The sequence below is a fragment of the Branchiostoma floridae genome, chromosome 6 (assembly GCF_000003815.2).
Source record: "Branchiostoma floridae strain S238N-H82 chromosome 6, Bfl_VNyyK, whole genome shotgun sequence".
Taxonomy (NCBI): Eukaryota; Metazoa; Chordata; class Leptocardii; order Amphioxiformes; family Branchiostomatidae; genus Branchiostoma; species Branchiostoma floridae.
In genome coordinates this window covers 17518350-17526452 of record NC_049984.1, presented here as the reverse complement: position 1 = coordinate 17526452, position 8103 = coordinate 17518350, and positions in this window count along the sequence as shown.

Here is an 8103-nt window from a genome sequence, read left to right as displayed (position 1 = left end):
CTTTAACTTCCATGATTAACAATAATTTTCTAATCTACTTAGAGAAGTTTGCAGACCCTGTTGAAATTCAGACAAAAGTACCATATATAGTGTATATCGTACCAAACTAAACAAAATGTCAGTGTTTATCTTGCGTTTGAAGTGAAATGATGCTGAAAGAAGTTGTTCATTCACTACTCCAAAAGCGCTCTCACATCGACAAAAGTTCGCACTCACTCAGACCCAAAAAATCGCTCACTCCTACAGCCCCGTTGGCAGGGAAGCCTCCCGAAGTGAGAGAACTTTTTGTTCTGTGGGTGAGAGAGAATTTCAGCGTTGTGTGTCGGAAAAAGATTAATCGTCAAGACAATATCTTTAATATTTGGTATAAGTGATTGTCATTGTATAGTGTATATCGTTGCAAACTGAACAAAATGTCAGCGTTTATTTTGTGTTCTAAGTGAAAAAATATTGAAGGAAGTTGTTCTTTCACTACTCCTAAAACGCTCTCACAACGACAAAATTTCGCTCTCACTCAGACCAAAACATTCGCTCACTTCTACAGCAGGGTTGGCAGGAGAACCTCCCGAAGTGAGAGAACTTTTTGTGCTGTGTGTGAGAGAGAATTTTAGCATTGTGTGTCGGAAAAAGATTGATTGTCAAGACATCATCTTTGGTATAAGTCATCGTTATTGTATAATGTATATCGTTTCAAACTGTACAGAATGTCAGTTGTTGATTTGAGTCTTAAGTAAATAAACTTCAAGTAAGTTATTCTTTCACTACTCCGAAAGCGGTCTCATATCGACAAAATTTCGCTCTCACTCAGACCCAAAAAATCGGTCACTCCTACGGCCTGGTCGGCAGGGGAAGCTTCCCGAAGTGGGAGAATTTTTTGTTCTGTGTGTGAGAGAGAATTTTAGCGTCGTGTGTCGAAAAAGATTGATCGTGTATATCTTTTCAAACTGAACAAAATGTCAATATTTATTTTGCGTTTGAAGTAAATAAATCTCCAGGAAGTTATTCTTTCACTACTCCGAAGGCGTTCTCAAATCGACGAGTTTTCTCTCTCACCCAGACCAAAAATTCGCTCACTCCTAGAGCTGGGTTGGCAGGGAAGCCTCCCGAAGTGAGTGAACTTTTTCTGTGTGTGAGAGAGAATTTCAGCGTTGTATGTCGGAAAAAGATTAATTTTCAAGACAATATCTTTAATATTTGGTATAAGTGATTGGTATTGTAAAGTGTATATCGTTACAAACTAAACAAAATGTCAGCGTTTATTTTGCGTTTAAAGTGAAAAAATACTGAAGGAAGTTATTCTTTCACTATTCCGACAGCGCTCTCACATCGACAAAAGTTCGCACTCACTCAGACCCCAAAAAGCGCTCACTCCTACAGCCGCGTTGGCAGGGAAGCCTCCCGGAGTGAGTGAACTTTTTGTTCTGTGTGTGAGAGAGAATTTCAGCGTTGTGTGTCGGAAAAAGACTGATTGTCAAGACAATATCTTTAATATTTGGTATAAGTGATTGGTATTGTATAGTGTATATCGTTACAAACTGAATAAAATGTCAGTGTTTATTTTGGGTTTTAAGTAAAAAAATACTAAAAGAAGTTGTTCTTTCTATACTCCAAAAGCGCTCTCACATCGACCAAAGTTCGCACTCACTCAGACCCAAAAAGTCGCTCACTCCTCCAGCCGCGTTGGCAGGGAAGCCTCCCGGAGTGAGAGAACTTTTTGTTCTGTGGGTGAGAGAGAATTTCTGCGCTGTGTGTCGGAACGATATGATTGTCGAGGGAATGTCTATAATATAACAGAATGTCATTTTTGAAAAGGTTTATTATTGGAAACTGAAGAAAATGACACTATTCAATGCCTTTAAGAAGATAAAAAAACTCAAGCAAGTTATTCTTCCACTACTCCTAAAGCGCTCTCACATCGACCAAATTTCGCTCTCACTCAGACCAAAATAAATCGCTCACTCCTCCAGCCTGGTTGGCGGGGAAAGCCCCCGAGGTGAAAGAACTTTTTGTTCTGTGGGTGAGAGAGAATTTCAGCGTTGTGTGTCGGAATAAAGTGATTGTCGAGGAAATGTCTATAACATAACAGAATGTCATTGTTAAAATGGTTTATTATTGGAAACTGAAGAAAATAACACTGTTCATTGCCATTTTGAAGTTCAGAAAACTCAAGCAAGTTATTCTTCCACTACTCCGAAAGCGCTCTCACATCGACCAAATTTCGCTATCACTCAGACGAAAAAATCGCTCACTCCTACAGCCGCGTTGACAGGGAAGCCTCGCGAAGTGAGAGAACTTTTTGTTCTGTGGGTGAGAGAGAATTTCAGCGTTGTGTGTCGGAGAAAGATTGATTGTCAAGACAATATATTTAATATTTGGTATAAGTGATTGGTATTGTATAGTGTACACTCGGCACAAAAAGTTTGGAATATCAACTTTGGTATATCATATTTCCGTTATTTATACATCAATTTCAATGTATTATATATCAATAGAAAGCTTGTGTGATTTTCTTTCCTATGGTATCAAACCTATTATGATTGTAAACACATGAAACGAGCACAAGGCCTGCTTACGTGAGTGGGTCACGAAAAAAAAGTGCCCAAATTCCCCTACTTCTGTTCAAAACTGCATCGCCCTGTTGATATTGGCGCGTGTGTCACTGGTTCAATCAATCCTCTTTTCAACTCACATTTTGTATATGAAACATACAAGGTTTTAGTACACTTGAGTAGAGTTCATCTGCCCTTTCGATAGTTGGATGGCAGAATCAAAGCGTGGATGCGGCAAGGAGAGCGGCACGCTGACATGACAAGAGTAACTTTCGGCATTTGGTGGTGGAGACAGCGTCATGGTTTTTGGCGGTATAACCACCATAGGGTAAACAAGACTCGTCATCATTCCAGGCAAATTAATGTGGTGACATATAGGGACACCATCCTCCATCCAGTAGCAACATTTTACCTCTTCAATATTTTACCAAATGCCATTCTGCAAGATTACAACACCAGTCCACACAGAGCAAGGACCATTGGATGCTGGAGCACAGTCTTAGGGTGGAATAACCGTCCTACGGCTTATGGCTAGCACTCGATTGATCACCCTTGCCATGGTTCAGATTTTTTGCTTGAATAAAGAGTAATAGTAGCTTTGATTGACATGTCCTGTTTATTCAACTTGCCTTCATTCACAAGTCAATACTGACGGAAGAAAATGAGCAGAATGGAGTGATTGACTTTAGTAGGGTAATTTTGGCACTTTGTCTTTAGGACCCCCTGTACGTAAGCGGGGCTAGTCCTCGTTTCATGAATTTACACTCATAAAATACTCTACTCAGATATACTAAAAAGAAACTTGGATGTTCTGTATACCAAATGTTAGGTGATAAAAGGATTGATTGAATCATTGTCACCCGCGGCCATAACAACGGTTGAACCGGACGATACAGTTTTGAACAGAAACGGGGGAATTTGGGCACTTTTTTTCGTGACCCACTCACGTTAGCAAGCCTAGTGTATGTTCCATGAGTTAACAATGATAATGAGTTTGATACCATCAGAAAGAAAATCATGCAAGCTTTCTATAGATATATAATATATTGAAATTGATGCAGAAACAACATAAATATGATCAACCGAAGTTGACATTCCAAACTTTTTGTGCTGTGTGTATATCGTTACAAACTAAACAAAATGTCTGCGTTTATTTTGCGTTTAAAGTGAAAAAATACTGAAGGAAGTTATTTTTCACTATTCCGAAAGCGCTCTCACATCGACAAAAGTTCGCACTCACTCAGACCCAAAAAAATCGCTCACTCCTACAGTCGGGTTGGCAGGGGAAGTTCCCGAAGTGAGAGAACTTTTTGTTCTGTGTGTGAGAGAGAATTTTAGCGTTGTGTGTCGGAAAAAGATTGATTGTCAAGACAATATCTTTAATATTTGGTATAAGTGATTGGTATTGTATAGTGTATATCGTTACAAACTGAATAAAATGTCAGTGTTTATTTTGGGTTTTAAGTAAAAAATACTAAAAGAAGTTGTTCTTTCACTACTCCAAAAGCGCTCTCACATCGACAAAAGTTCGCACTCACTCAGACCCAAAAAAATCGCTCACTCCTACAGCCGCGTTGGCAGGGAAGCCTCCCGGAGTGAGAGAACTTTTTGTTCTGTGGGTGAGAGAGAATTTCTGCGTTGTGTGTCGGAATAAAGTGATTGTCGAGGAAATGTCTATAACATAACAGAATGTCATTGTTAAAATAGTTTATTATTTGAAACTGAAGAAAATGACACTGTTCATTCCCCTTTAGAAGTTAAGAAAACTTAAGGAAGTTATTCTTCCACTACTCCGAAAGGGCTCTCACATCGATCAATTTTCTCTCTCACCCAGACCAAACATTCGCTCACTCCTCCATCCGGGTTTGCAGGGGAGGCCTCTTGAAGTGAGAGAACTTTTTGTGATGTAGGTGACAGAGAATTTCAGTATTGTGTGTCAGAATGATATTGATTGTCAAGACAATATCTTTGGTATAAGCGATCATTATTGTATGATATATATCGTTGCAAACAAAATAAAATTTCAGTGATCATTGTGCATTTTGATTAAATAAACCTCAATGAAGTTATTCTTCCACTACTCCGAAAGCACTCTCACATCGACAAAGTTTCGCTCTCACTCAGACCAAAAAAATCGCTCACTCCTCCAGCCTGATCGGCGGGGAAAGCCTCCGAGGTGAGAGAACTTTTTGTTCTGTGGGTGAGAGAGAATTTTAGCGTTGTGTGTCGGAATAATATGACTGTCGAGGAAATGTCTATAATATAACAGAATGTCATTGTTAAAAAGGTTTATTAGTGGAAACAAGAAAATGACACTGTTCATTGCCATTTGGAAGTTAAGAAAACTCAAGCAAGTTATTCTTCCACTACTCCTAAAGCACTCTCACATCGACCAAATTTCGCTCTCACTCAGACCAAAAAAATCGCTCACTCCTCCAGCCTGATCGGCGGGGAAAGCCTCCGAGGTGAGAGAACTTGTTGTTCCGTGGGTGAGAGAGAATTTCTGCGTTGTGTGTCGGAATGATATGATTGTCGAGGAAATGTCTATAATATAACAGAATGTCATTTTTGAAAAGGTTTATTATTGGAAACTGAAGTAAATGACACTGTTCATTGCCATTTTGAACTTCAGAAAACTCAAGCAAGTTATTCTTCCACTACTCCGAAAGCGCTCTCACATCGACCAAATTTCGCTCTCACTCAGACGAAAAAATCGCTCACTCCTCCAGCCGGGTTGGCAGGGAAAGCCTCGCGAAGTGAGAGAACTTTTTGTGCTGTGTGTGAGAGAGAATTCTAGTGTTTGTGTGTCGGAATAAAAATGTCTGCTGTATCAAAGAATAGTTTGTCTGTGGAAAGAATAATTCGATATGTGTTTGAGAGTTGATTTCTGCAAGTGTTTGAGACAAAAAATTGCACATTTGTTGACGCGACATATTCTCGTGGTGTCTGCACTATGTGAAGAATGCAATCAACCCCCAAAACTTTAAAGTCGTCGTACTTATACATCCGAACAAGGATCTTTTAACCAGTTCTCTTCAGGGACGGATTTTTTTCCACCTTAAGCTTTCTTACCATGGGTGACTGACTTGCATAAACTTCTTGCTGTGTATGTGAAAAAAAAAATCAGCCTCGGTTTTTGGATAATATTTGTTTTTACAGATATTATGTATGACTGCATGAACGATCGGAAAGAGTATCTAAGAAAGATATCGAGCGTGCAAGTTTGAGTCGGTGAAGGACAACTTATATGACATGTGTGCGTGCATTCTATGGATCCAGAGACATTCCAGCTACGCGGTATATTTCAAATACATGTCTCTATGGGAAAAAGGCAACTCATATAAGCTATATAACAGGTCAAAAGTCAAATTCATACTGGCCATTGTATCATTAATGCTGAAATAGAAATGGATTTGAATACCGGTCACGGTATTCACTAAAACAATATAATAGCCTCTATATTGAAGAATAAAGTACATGTTGAACCGAGAAACCGTCTGTATATGCTTGCATTTATAACATTTGTGAAGAATGATATAGGACAACACATGGTAAAAAAATCACCTTTTGAAAATCTGTTACTGTGTGCGAAGTTTTTCAACTTTGGAGTGGGAGAGAAAAATCTGTCGATGTGTGCGACCTTTTCTAACGGTTGTGTGAGAGACAAAAATCTGTCAATGTGTGCGACCTTTTTCAACTGTTGTGTGAGAGAGAAAAATCTGTCTGTGTGTGAGACCTTTTTCAACCCTTCTGTGTGAGAGAAAATTCGTTCTATGTATACGTTTAATTTTGCAACACTTGGCCCCCAATACGATGGGGTCCAGCACACGAATCCAGCGGATGGCGACGTGACCCTTTCCCCCCATTCCAATCCTACCGTGGCTACGACGATCTGTACATGGACTGGTTTCCGTCAAACCTGAATGGACAACGGAACCGGTTCCAGCCTGAGCGCTCTCGTGACTATCCGTGGTACAGGGACTATGACTATGAATACTAACTCAAGGTTTAGTATCTACTTATATAAGACATCGTATAGTACTTGTTAACAAGTTATAGTAGATTGCAAACGTAGTTGTTTAAGTAAGCTCTTCAGTGATGAAGTAAAAGTTTTAGTAAAGGTAGGGAATAAGTCAGCACTCTGATAGTTTTGTCGATACTCTTATTAAGCCATGACAATGTCAAGGTTACAAATGTCTCCTCACTCTATATCCATAGGTTTTTGGAATGTTCATGGTTTAGGAAAAAAACTTGAAGTCAACGATTTTAGAAACAGTTTAGAAAAATTAGATTTCTTCTCCCTCCTTGAAACATGGAGTAATGATACGTCAGAAGTTGATCTACAACATTATCAGCACTTTTCATCTCTAAGGAACAAACAAAGTAAAGCCAGACGGAACTCAGGTGGAATTATCTTTTATTTTAAAAACAAACTAGCAAAATTTATAAGACGAGAGAGCAGCACTTCAGAAAGCAAAGATATTCTCTGGATCCATGTAGCCAAGGAATTGTTTGGCCTATCCAGAGACGTATTCATAGGTAATGTATATATCAGTCCTGTAAACTCTTCGATCCACAAAAGATCTGAAGAATCTATCTTTGATGTACTAGAACAGGACGTGGCACGTTTTACGTCCAGAGGTTTTGTGATTCTCGGAGGAGACTTTAATAGTCGATTAGGTTCCTTGAAAGACTTCGCGGACGAAACTCCAATAGATTCTGCCAAGAAATTATTCTGATAAAAACCCGCCAAACACATTTGGCAAAGATTTGACTGATTTATGTTACCAATCCAACCTCCACATTCTAAATGGGCGAGTCCTGGGAGATCTCAGCGGCCGATTCACATGCTACCAGCCTAACGGCTGTAGCACTGTGGATTATGCCATAGCTAGCAGTACCCTCTTCCACAATATCAATATATTTAGAGTACATCCATTGACCGAATTTTCTGATCATTGTATGATCTCGCTAAACATTAAGACACTTATACAAGAATCTCAAAACGAAACACCCAAAATAAATATGCGACCTTTGCCAGACAGATTTGTCTGGGGACCGGACTCCAGCGAAAAGTTTATAAATGCTTTACGCAGCCAAGCATTATCGCACAAGCTTGAAAATTTTAATTTGTCAACGCATCTAAACTCAATCTTAAATGCAGACATCGACAAAGAAGTTCACAATTTTCAGGAAATCTTAGAAATAGCGGGGAAAATGTCACTACAAATCAAACATAACAGTAAACAAAAAAAACTACGAACAAATAAAAAGTGGTTTAACAAAAATTGCTTCGAGGCCCGGAAAGAGCTCCGTAATCTGCAATATTTATTGCAACGAAACCCAAAGAACCCTTTTATTCGAGGTAGCTATTTTAGGAAGAAAAAGGAATACAACAAACTAATTCGAAAGCGCAAAAAAGACTATGAAACTGACTGTTTAATGCAGCTCCAAAATCTTCAGGAAAATAATCCAACCGCCTTTTGGAATCTACTCAAACAATTTAAAAACGCCAATTCTACTCCAAAAGCTTTAGAAGAAATTCCGCCTGATT